The following is a 12,307-nucleotide window of genomic DNA, read 5'->3' on the forward strand; positions in this document are numbered from 1 at the left end:
CAGAGTAAGCATTCAATACACAATAAAGTAGTTTATACATTTTTTTTTACTTGCTTGAAACTACATAGCTTTCATCTGCTTTGGCATAAAAGTACCCTTAACGCATAGCTGGGTTTATCATTCATTGTCAGAAAATGTTTAGCTTCCACATAAAACAAAACCAGATTTTTTAAGTGTCTAGATAAGAAACATACAAGGAAGAAGACTGCAGAGTGTATATGAGAAAAGGACAGCCTGAATTAAAATGAAGTCACTGAAAAGGGATGGAAGTTAGAGGGAAAAGACAGATTTGTAATGTATAGGATGTATTAGGATCCTCCTGGTAAGAGATTTGAGATGGAATTCCTAGGAATTTCCAGGGACTTATGGGCTGTCTACACAATGAGGCGAAGACAGGAGGGATCATAAATAACAGTAGTGACAAGCCCTGCCGGGGTGCCGGCGCACGTACACATATATGCACGCGCATGCGTGCTTGTGCAATCCTCACAACCTAAAAAGTAGTGCCACTATTATCCTCATCTTACAGAGGAGGAAACCACAACACAAAGAGATAGAATAACTTGCCCGGGATCACTCAGCTAGTATAATAAAGCAGAATTCAAACCCACAGACTCTGGTTCCAGATTTGGAAGTCTGAGCCACTATGTTATACTGGTGCTTTTTAATAGGAAGCCAGCCATTTGCATACGGGGGTTTCCTGCATCAGAAGTGCATAACTTGAGTAATATCAATAAAGTTCCCACTTATAAACATCTAAACATTATGTAATCATTTACAGATTCCCTCTCAATTTTCAGTATCTGAGGTAGGAGTGGGTAACATTTATTGAATGCTGCTGAATCCCAGGCACTGTCTGAAGCTATTCCCTACATTCTACCTCATTTAACCCTCACAAAACACCTTTGTGATAGGCACCATTAAATCCACCTTACAGCTGAGAAAAACTGACCAATTATGAGCCCAAAGTCGCAAAGCCAGCAAGTGGCAGAGGACAGCCTTAGACCCAGTTCTTCCTGGTTCCAAGTCCAGGCTGCTTTTCACAACACATCTGGTATACTCAGATCCAAACACTGTAAACACAGGACATGTTATCTAATAACCAGGTAATAAAAAGCAACAGTAAACCAAGTTTGATTTACATGGTCAAAAATATTTCATAAGAAAGTACTGAACTCTAAATGTTCAGGGAGAAGCAACTGAAAAGTTGAGGTCTTACCCTGAGGAGCCCTGAATGCCACGCTAAGGTGGAGTTTAGACAATTTTCTGTATGCAGTTGGGACTGACGAAGGCTTACGGTCAGGACAATTCTATGACCTGAATCCAGTTGCAAGACTATTCAATGTCTGTGTGGAGGACAGACTGGAGGGAAAGGGCTGGAGGCAGGGAGACTATGTTAGAGATGGCTGGGATCATTCTGGTAAAAGAAAGCTGGGTCAGAGGCAGGGACTGGTGAGCAGGCAAAGGTGTAAATACTGGGAGGGAGCACTGAGAGCTCTGGGCAGACTGTAGTCTGTGGGTGGGGAGCAGGGAAGGGGAGGAGTCAAGATGAGTCTAAGGCAGGGTCAGCAAACTCTGTCTCCTATTTTCACTTGTCCTCCTGTCCCTATATCACTTGTACAGCTTCTTAGCTGTACAAATTTTTATATTTTTAAGTAGTTGAGGCAAAAATAATATTTTGTGACATGCGAAAATTCAAATTTCAGGGTCCATACATAAAATCAGAACACAGCCACACTCATTGGTTTATATATTGTCTACATTTGCTTTAGTTCTCCAAAAGAATTATATAGTTGTGACAGAGGCGGCCTGGCCCTCAATGCTGAAATATTTACTGTCTTTCCCTTCGCGGAAAAAGTTCTCTGACTGCTGATCTAAGAGGTTTTGAGGGTGATGAAGAGAGATGGTATTAAGAGGAACAGAGGGGGTGCCTGGGTGGCTCAGTGGGTTAGACCGCTGCCTTCAGCTCAGGTCATGATCTCAGGGTCCTGGGATCGAGTCCCGCATCGGGCTCTCTGCTCAGCAGGAAGCCTGCTTCCCTCTCTCTGTCTCTCTGCCTGCCTCTCCGTCTACTTGTGATTTCTGTCAAATAAATAAATAAAATCTTAAAAAAAAAATTATTTAAAAAAAAAAAAGAGGAACAGAGAAATCTGCCATTGATATGGGGGGTCAGAAAGAGAGATACCAATTTTGAAGCAGTTAAATCGGAGGTGTCAATAAGAAAGTCAGTTAAGGGGGCCCAGCACGAAATGGAAAGACCACCCTCCATGGGGCTTGGGCATCTGCCACTCTCCCTGCCTTGTACACTCTCCTTCTAGATCACCACATGGCCTGGCTCCTACTCACTATTCAGGCCTGAATTCCCATGTCACTGTTCGGGAGGAAGCCCCTCTCCCATCCACTTCTGCATTCTCTACCCATTACCTTATTTTCTTTATTGTACTTATCACCACCAGAAATTATCTTATTTATGGACAGGTCTGACATCTTAGAAGGCTGGCTCTTTAAGGAAAGGCCTTGCCTTTTGTTTTCTAAAGCATCCCCAGTGCTTTGAATCATGCCTGAAGCTGCTCCACAACTGGAGTTCAAAGAAAGCAAGTCATCTGCAGTTTTAGGAACAAAATGACTCTTGCCATTCATAGCAGCTTGGGGAAAAGTCTTCACTAGGGGAAAGGGAGAGATGAGAGGCAGAGAAGAGAGCAAAGACACAGAAAGGAAGGAGACAGGTACTATGTTTCAGAAGCCAGACAGCAGTGCGACTGTGGGGTATCTTTCAGGAAGAGGGTGTTTAACAGCATCATATGTCTTAGATAACAAGAGCAGAAAAAAAAAAAAGGGTCAAAGTGTGACAGCAAGAAGGTCACCAGTGACCTCAAAGAAGGCTCAAGAGTGTGGAGGTGGCAGGTTGCAAAGAATTAAAGAATGAGAGAGTGGGAGAAAGTGAAGGCTTTCAAGGCTTTAGGCAGAGAGTGGGCAGAGAGAGGAGAGAGGGGCTCCAAGAGGAGCAGCAAGTGAGGAGGGGACCCTTTTTTTTTTTTTTAATACAATAACTTAAGTCCCATCATGTCACTGCCCTGTTTTAAATCCTTCAATTTCCCCTTTTATAAGGCCCAAAATAATATGGCTCACAAGGCCCTGCCTAATCAGGTTCCTGTCTGCCTCAGCAGCCTGAATCTTTATCCTCTGTTCCAGCTGCAGTGTTGGTTCCACCCCAGGTCCTTTGCACATGCTGTTTCCTTTGGGGGAAAAAAAAAAAAACCTCCCCTTCCTCTTAGCCTGGCTAACTCTTTTACCCTTCAGATTTCATTCTTTCAAAAAATATATACCACAGAGACACCCCCCTACTTTGTACTGCCTCCAACCTCTATAGAAAACTAAGACATCTCTCCTGGTACTTAGCATAATTATAACAAATAGCTGTATAATTGTTGAATTATTGTGTTTTCCACTAGCAAGGAAGCTTCCTGAGGGCCGGAATCAGGTCTTCCCCTCACATAATACATGATTTACAGGTAATTATTAAATAAAAGAATAAACATGAAAACCTAAAAGCATTTTTAATCTCAGCTAGTTTGTGCATCTCTAGTGGCCAACTTCCTAAATCCACATACATCAAGTGGGCTTACAACTTATATTCCAGCCAATTGGCTTTCTCTGACCTCCCCCTCCCACTTCTAACCAACTTGACTGAATGGTCATTCTAACCAAGTAAAATGATGGGATTCTTTGGAGATACCACCATATATCATATGATTTTTCCAATTAGAAAACTAATATATGGTTATTAGGAGACCTACCTAGTTTTACAGAATGGCTTTAACTGAAAAAAAAAAAAACAAAAAACAATAAACAAAGAAACAGCCAGAATATTAAATTTAGGCATTATGCATCTAACTTCTTTTAAGTCTGTTTTGTGAATCAGCCCTAAAATGAGTTTGCAGGTATACAGTAAAAGATCCACTGCATCTCTTTATTATATAAATCACATCTGTCTGCCTCCCTATGTGAGATCTTGTTTAATAACAGAATTTTTTACTGGGAAAACATACATTTGACAGATTGTTTTCTCCTTATTTTTTTACTTTGCTTTTTCTCTCACCATAAATAAAAGATTTTAAATTCTACTAATTGAAAAAAAAAATGCTATAAAGTACAGCCTTGCTACAGCTTGAGCAAATTAACAGTGCAAATAAGTCTGCAGACATAATTGTGCTTAATTGAATGAACTATTGTCAGTTCTAATAGCTGGAGGCCCTTTAAATCACTATTAAAAACAAGAGTTGCATTAATTACAAATTGTTCTTAACTATTTCTACCTCATATCTACATTCAAACTTGTCGGAATTACCCAATACACCTGAAAATGATAAACCTAAATTTATTTTTTAAATACCTACAGCTCTACCTATTCATCATTTGAGCCAGACTTCTCTTCCACAAATACAAAGTAGGGAGTTTTACTGTCTTTATCCTTCTCAAATGGGAAAATACAGCTAATTTCTTTGCCATCCAAGAACATGGAATGAAAAGATCAAGCTCTACTCCCAACTATGTGGCAACTGTTCTTGAGAATACAAATGCAACACTGAGAAGGAACTAAATGCTTATTTAAAATATGATTAGGAGGAAGGGCCAACTTCTTGTACCATTTATATTTTGGGTAAACTTTGCTTTTGGAAAGCACATATATGGAAATAGAAACTGATAAAACAACATTCAGGAGAAACTGAATATATATTTCAGAGTTCCTTCAAACTCTTCTAATTGCTTAAACAGCAAAACTCCCCAACACATCATCTGACTTACAAGATTTTTAGTGTCACACAACTCTGAAGACACCATTTTAAAATGGGTATGCCTGTGTTTCTGCCACTTCCTAAGTAAACTCAATCAGTGAGAGCAAAACAGAACCTTTATATTGACTTTCCCAGAAAGTCTAATACATTCCTACTGAATTATATACCTTGCATGACCTTTTAAGTTAAACTAAAGGCACCTTTGTTTCTCATTTTTCCTTAAAAATACAGCAGAACCTAATGTATCACCTTTGGTGCTGTCTACATAATAAACTCTAGATTTGAGAAACTGCCTACTTTAAGTGCCTAAACTTTTTTGATTTAACCATTTTTAACTGAAGTCTTTCTTAATACAGAATGTTTCAGCTACTGTTTTGTATTTAATAGGCCCCCCTTCTCTACCATCTTAAAGCATCCTGAATACAATCTGAGCTCTTTGTTTTCAGTCCGAAGTATATTAGTAAAAAACAAATAAAAATTAAAAAATAAAGCTAACACATGTTTAGCTTACGCCATGTGCCTGGCACCATTCCAAAATCTTCAGGTGTAGTCATTCAATCCTCAAAACAATCTTACAGGTAGAAACCCTCTTTACTTTCATTTTATTGATAAGGAAACAAGCTTAAGTTGCCCACATTATCACTGCTAGGATCAAAACAAGCAGACTGGCTCCTGAGCCACCAAAAACACAGATTACAAAAAACAAGGCGAAAACACAGTAACTCCGTTTTACATCTCGAGGTGTAGTAAGCTGAGACTGATTTAGCCTTTCCCGGCTGGGTTCAAGTTATTCCTAAGTAACTCTTTCCCTGAAGAGTTAAAGCACCTCTTGTGAGCAAAGATTCTTCACTGGCTTCTCGTTCTGAAGAAAACCTCTTCTTTGAGCTTGTCCTATTGCAATCGTGACAGCAGCTTCTTACTCCACCCCAGCCCACCACTTGCGCACCTCCCAAAAGCCCAACCACTAGAGTTGCCCTTTTCTGCTAGAGACCAATCTAACCTGCCCTTTGCAGTGTATGCTCCACAACCCAGCCTCTTCTTAATGGCTTGGTCATCATTAGCAACACCAATTACCATCCTGTGTTGTGATAGCGACTAGGGTATTTACAATGGCATTTGCCCCTCCACTAAATGGCATCGCCCAGACTGTTTCACTTTTTGAGTTATGGTTCTGCTTTTCATTCTGCTTCTCACTCACTTCCAAGATAAAAATTAACACTGCCTGTCTCAGAGAATGTATCTTCTTGGAGTCATCCTCTTAGTAACTCCTGTCTCTTACATTTGTAGTTAATCTCCCACTGACTTGAACACCAGTTAAATGTGCTGTCAAGAAACTCTTTATAGATTACAAGCAAATCAAAGTAGGTTTTTCTCTACTATCGGGAAAGCACATATGGATTCCACGACGTCTCTTGTGGCTTGAAACATTTCCTGCCTCCTAGCAGTCTTCTGGATAGTTGATAAGGGGTGGATAAGTAAGAAATATTTTCTGTGACAGGGAGGAAAAGATATCGGTGGATTGAAGCTGATCCTTTCAGTGTTTCACAGTTGTTTCATTTGCTAATGATGTTATATGCTTAAGCTCAAGAATTAGGAATGGCTCCCCATTCACTCAATACAGTGTGACCTCACACTGCTCAAAGACTTGAGGACAGCCTCAGTCTTCATTCACAATCTGGCCCCATCCTACATGTCCAGCCTCACCTCCTTCTGCTGCCTCCCCCTATTCTGCTCTAATCACAGTGGCTGCCTCCAGGTTTGTCACCCACACCACATACCTGGCCGCCTTTGCATGTTCCATCTCTGCCTAGATTCCCTTCCCATCCCTAGACGAGAGAACTCCTATTCACTCCTCAAGGCCCAACTCTAGTGAAACCTCTTCAAAAAAGCAGTGGCCAGGGCTTCAAGCTAGGTTTAGCTTTCCTCAGGCGTCCAAGCACTCTTAATTCCAACCTCTATTACAGCATCGCCCCCATTGTGTGACAGTTATATACAACAGGCTTATTTCCATACACACTGTCTTATTCATCTACCAGAAATTAGTAGGTACTGCAGAAATGTTTGCTTATACAGAGCTAATTAATCTGTAACATTAAAAAACGGAGGAAAGGTAGGAAGCCAGTTCTTAGTCCTGAGACTTTAAAGGAGTGCCATGAAGGTTCCTAAGAAACATTCTGCATTCCCAAAGTAGGACTTACTTTTTTGTATGTGTAAAATCTACAACTGAGAAACCCTGAATGAACAGCTTCAAGGCTCTTCCACTAGACTGTAAACTCTACAAAGACAAGGATTTTTAAGTGTTTTGTTCAGTTTATTCACACCCTGAGATTCATAGCAGGGGCTCAACAAGTATTTACGGAATGAACAGAAGAATGAACAAAGTGTTGAGTGAATATTACTGTAAAGTAAACTGGGTTACCACAGATTAAAAATATCCTAACAAAGACCAGCTCTGTCTTTTGGCTAGAGTAGACTTAAAGAAATTTTCATTTTTCTTCTAAAGCAGGTCTTGCCTAGGGACTGGGCAATTTATTCACAGAGCACCAAGGAAAAATTTGAGCCCACTGCCAGCTGCTTAGAATCACAGATCATAAAACCTCAGAAGTAAATATCATGGAAACGAACTTAATGTTTTATGCTTTCTTGTTGCCAAAAAAACTGGTGCACTTCAGAAGGAAGAATACTCACAGGAGGTAGTTTCCTGCCCCTGAAACCCGGTCACTTCAACATGGCAGCTGTTTAAAACTCCATGTTACCATCGGGTTTTCAAGACAGGAAGCAACAGTGGCACACCTAGCCGAGTACAGGGGAGAGCAAGAAGCAGAGAGGAAACAACATGCCGAATGAGAACACGGCTTGGAGGTTAGCCCACAGAGTACAAAAACAATGAACAAATTTCTCTGTCTCCCATAATGTAATTTACCTGTCCATGGTAATTATGAAAAAAAAAAAGAGAAAACGAAGGGCATAGAAACTGATAGTACTTCTCTGGTCACCAGCTGTTGTTCCTTTTTCCATCATTAGTTCTTCTTCCAATTTTAAGGACTCTTACAGAAAAGAAAATTGGTAAGATTTGATTGTCTTTAAATGGGAAAGGGAGTAAACCATCGGTGACTTTTCTCCTTTACTTTCCTCAATTTCCTGATTTTCTAGGAGTGTTCCCTCCTGTTATGCTAAGGAAACAATTCTTACGTTCAAAAAACCTGCAGAGCTGAAAAGTTCATGTTCTAATAAGAAAACTATATTAAATCCTTTAGCCCAAAAAAAATTAATAACAAAGAAATCAGTAATACCAAACCATCCAATCTTTTCACTCAATAACCTTGACCTCTTTACTAGTCAACTACTGGCATACCTAACAATTTATTTAAAATAGGTTTCCATAACAATTATAATTTGTGTGGCACGTCATTTATTATGTGTTATTTACCTGATTTTCCCCAACAACTTTCTGAAATGGTGAATACTCTGATTTCCATTCTACAGATGAGGAAAACTGGGAAGTGAAGGGAAGCTATTTGCTATGACAGATCCCCATATCTTCTTGTTCACCACCTGGCATTCCAAAACAGAGTTTTTCAACCCCAGTGCCACTGACTTTTGAGCCAGGTTATTCTTTGTTGTATGGGGCTGCCCCATGCATCCTAGGATGTTTAGCAATATCCTTGGCCTCTACCTACTGGATGCCAGTAACACTGCCTCCTCCCACCCCACCCCACCCCACCCCCTAAGTTAAAATAACCAAAAATGTCTCCAGAAACTGCAAATATCTCTTTGAGCACAAAATCATACCCAGTTGAGAAATGGTCTAAAAGAATCCAAGAGGTTCTTTTTTTTTTTTTTTAAGATTTTATTTATTTATTTGACAGAGAGAGATCACAAGTAGATGGAGAGGCAGGCAGAGAGAGAGGAGGAAGCAGGCTCCCTGCTGAGCAGAGAGCCCGATGCGGGACTCGATCCCAGGACCCTGAGATCATAACCCGAGCCAAAGGCAGCAGTTTAACCCACTGAGCCACCCAGGCGCCCTCCAAGAGGTTCTTTTTGGCATCTCTATTCTATGACAAGGCTCCATATACCACTGAGACACAAGAAATCACAAAGCATCAGATGTTGCTTGTTCAGGGACATTGAGTCAATTGACCAATTCCCCATTCACTTGAAACAATTTTTAAAATGTGGAAATGAACAAGAAAAATTTCCTTGTACAAATATTCACATCTCAGAGGATATATTTTCTAAAGGCATATTATCTCATTAGAATACATTAAGGAAATACATAAGGAAAATATATTAAATATGTGTGTATGTAGGGAAAAAAAACACTTATCAGAGGAGTTAAAAAACACAGATCTTGACCTTTTCTAATAAACCTTATTAACTCAGTTATAGATCAGGGTTCCTCCTATAAAAGTGAATATAAACCTACACGTTCTCAATACTTGCTTCAGCTGGGTTTCTGTCCTAATATATGCATGACCTAAAGCTATTCAGAAGAAACTGAATGATAACTTTGAAACATCACTACAATTTGTGGCCTGCAGTTGAAACCACTAGTGTTTGTGAACCCAGAATCTAAACTGGCAGACCTAACAATCTTGACTTAAAAGCATTCAGTTTAAGTTTCTTGATGCCATTTAATCCGAGTCTCTGTTCCTGCAAAAGCAACTCCACCCTCGAGATTCTTTATTTTTACAGCTTTTAAACAAATGCCTGAGTTGCAAAAATTCTGCAGCCTAATTCACCTTAATACCTTAATCTGTAAAGGGTGGATATCAAAAGACTAGAAAGACAATCAAAGTATAGCATTAACCAAACTGATACAAGACTGCTTAAATTAGAGCAAACTGAAATGTAGTTATATAAATTATATTTTGGAAAATGTTGGAATTATTTTTATCTATACATGTATAATTTATTTACCCTCTATCATTTCCCAATGGTTGTAATTAGTATATAGTGGAACTGGGAATCAGTGTGGAGTGTGTCATCTCACACTGCAATCCTCAGATTTAAAAATAATTTTTGCAGCTATTTAGAGAAATTAAGATACAGTGAAAGAGCTTAGTTAATATGATATATAGAATTAAGAAGAGGTTGTGATTATTCCTATTCATAAGTGTCCACAATCGCTCAGTATGATTACTTATGTCTTTAAACATGACCTGGACCTATATACATAGACATTTTTCTCCATAATACACAGTATGCTGTACCCCAAATGTCTAGTACCCTTATGGTCTCCATTAACCTTCACCACAAAGTACAAAAGAACACACTGATCCTTCAGTAAGGACTCCCTGGTCTTAAAAAAATACCAGAGTCACCAAAAACAAAAGCGAGAAACAGCACAAAATGGGGTTTTGGAAAGAGAGGAAAAAACATTTAATCAATGTAAAATGCTAATCTTAAAAAAAAAATTTGCACTGTGTATATGCCCATGATTTGAATCCTTTTCTTAAAAATTGGCCAACAGGGACGCCTGGGTGGCTCAGTGGGTTAAGCCGCTGCCTTTGGCTCAGGTCATGATCTCAGGGTCCTGGGATAGAGTCCCGCATCTGGCTCTCTGCTCAGCAGGGAGCCTGCTTCCTCCTCTCTCTCTGCCTGCCTCTCTGCCTACTTGTGATGTCTCTCTGTCAAATAAATAAATAAATCTTTAAAAAAAAAAAATTTGCCAACAAAGACTCCATGATCACATCTAATTGTCTGCATTCTACTCATCACTTAACTATACAAGGTTTTTAATGCGTTTCTCCTGAAAGCAATGACAATTATACACCGCTGTGAACTACTGCCATGAGAGAAAAACCTATGGCTCGTAAAAAGAAAAAAGGAAAAAAAAAAAAGTTAATAGCATATATTCAACGGGGGCAGAAGAGAGACCGCTCACAGCTACATATTAGAAAAAGTGGCAGGGTCCTCTTCCCAACGGACACACAAGAATTCACAGAAAATACAGTTTTTTTGAAAAATGCGAACACCTGCAATAATCACACCTTTTATCTAGTCTCCCTAAAAAAGTTCCTTGGTAAAGAGACATCCAAGGAGCCCACATCCCTGGAACCTTGGGGTGTGACTTGAGAGGGGTGTTTATTAGCCCCGCTAAAGCGACTTCTCCCTTTAAAGCTTGGCGACCGCGCGTGGAATGGGTGAGGAGTAAGACAGAAGGCCAGAGACCAGCCCCGGTTTCAATTAATCAGTCCCACTACAGTAGAATTCGCACTTCCCCGGGGGCTCGCTCTCACTGTTCCTCTTCCCTGGCCCTCTTCGCCCAGGATGCGTCGTCTTTCGCCCGTCTCGCTGGCTGCCTAGGGCCAGGGTCCCAAAAGAACGTAAAAGGAGAGGGGGCGTTTCCTGATTCCACAGAGGACCCTCTTCTAGCCCCAAACATGGCCCCAAAGCCCAGAAACTTTCCCTCGCTGGGGTGGCAAAGGAGGAAAACGACGACGACCCTCGGCCCCCGTACGGAGGCCGGAAAACCTCCTCTCGCCCCCCACCCACCCCCCACGACAGTTCTGCCAGAGAGCTGGCGGTCAAGTTCTCGGTGCAAGGGCGAGGGACGTCAGACCTCAAGCCCGCGCCTGTATCTCAGGGTGGTATAAACAGGATGTCAGCGCGTTCCAGGCTTGTTTATGAAAACTTGGTGTGTGCTCTGGGGGAGGGGGCGGCGAGCCTTAACCTCCCCCCCCCCCCGCTTCCCGGCCTGGGGCCCCCGCCCCCCAACCTCCCAGCCACCGGCCGGCTCAGCTCGGCTGGAAATCCCCCGCTCCCCGCCCGCACCCACACGCCCCCAGCCCGCCCAGGCCCCCGGTCCAGCGCCGCGCTTGCTGAGTGGCCGGGGGTGCGCGGCTCGCCGAGGGCAAAGAGCGGCGGCCGCATCGCCCACCAGCGCCGGCTCTGCGCCCCTCGCCCAGCCGTCCGCAGCCGCCACAGGGTTCTCCACCTCCCCTCCGCGATACTCACCACTTCCGTGTGCGCCTAGGCTGGGGTAGGGGAGTGCTCCGGTCACGGCGCAGGTCCCACTGCCGACTCGCTCAGCAGCCAGCCCCGCAGGGCCCCGGCGAGCGTGCGCCAGGGGGCTGAGGAGGGGGCGCGGGAGCCGCCACCAGGGCTGCGGCGCAGGCCCGCGCTCTCCGCGGCTACTAGCTACTCCGCCGCCGCCGCGGCCTGCGCTCCGCGACGTTCCCGCCCCGCCCCGCCGCTGCCTCTGCTCCGCCCCGCCCCGCCGCTGCCTCCTCCTCCTAGGCCGAAGCCGGCTCCGCCTCCTCGTGATGTCAAGAGCTATAGCCCAGGAAAGAGTGGGCGGAGGCCGCAAGGTAGGCGTAGGCTCTGCGGCGGAACTGGTCCCTGCGCCTTCTGTCTTCCAGTCCGGTCCCTATCTGGTTTCGCTCATGCCCCCATCCTTCATTCGCTGCTTAACCGCGCCTTCTGGAGACACCAGTCTAGGAACGAGAGTTATGCCAAGGCAGACAGTAAAACTGTCAAGTTTTGGCTACAGGTATATCCCTCCTAAG

General features: G+C 42.7%; 1 protein-coding gene across 1 annotated transcript in view; it reads right to left on the bottom strand.

Annotated features, from left to right (window-relative positions):
- JAK1 (Janus kinase 1) overlaps window positions 1-11,916 on the bottom strand; it is a 125,393-nt gene extending 113,477 nt beyond the window's left edge. Inside the window, exon 1 of the mRNA XM_044238377.1 lies at window positions 11,757-11,916. The gene's annotated coding sequence lies outside the window, so the exon portion shown is untranslated. The remainder of the gene's footprint in view (window positions 1-11,756) is intronic.
- Window positions 11,917-12,307: the final 391 nt, after the last annotated feature.

The sequence above is a fragment of the Neovison vison genome, chromosome 2 (assembly GCF_020171115.1).
Source record: "Neovison vison isolate M4711 chromosome 2, ASM_NN_V1, whole genome shotgun sequence".
NCBI lineage: Eukaryota > Metazoa > Chordata > Mammalia > Carnivora > Mustelidae > Neogale > Neogale vison.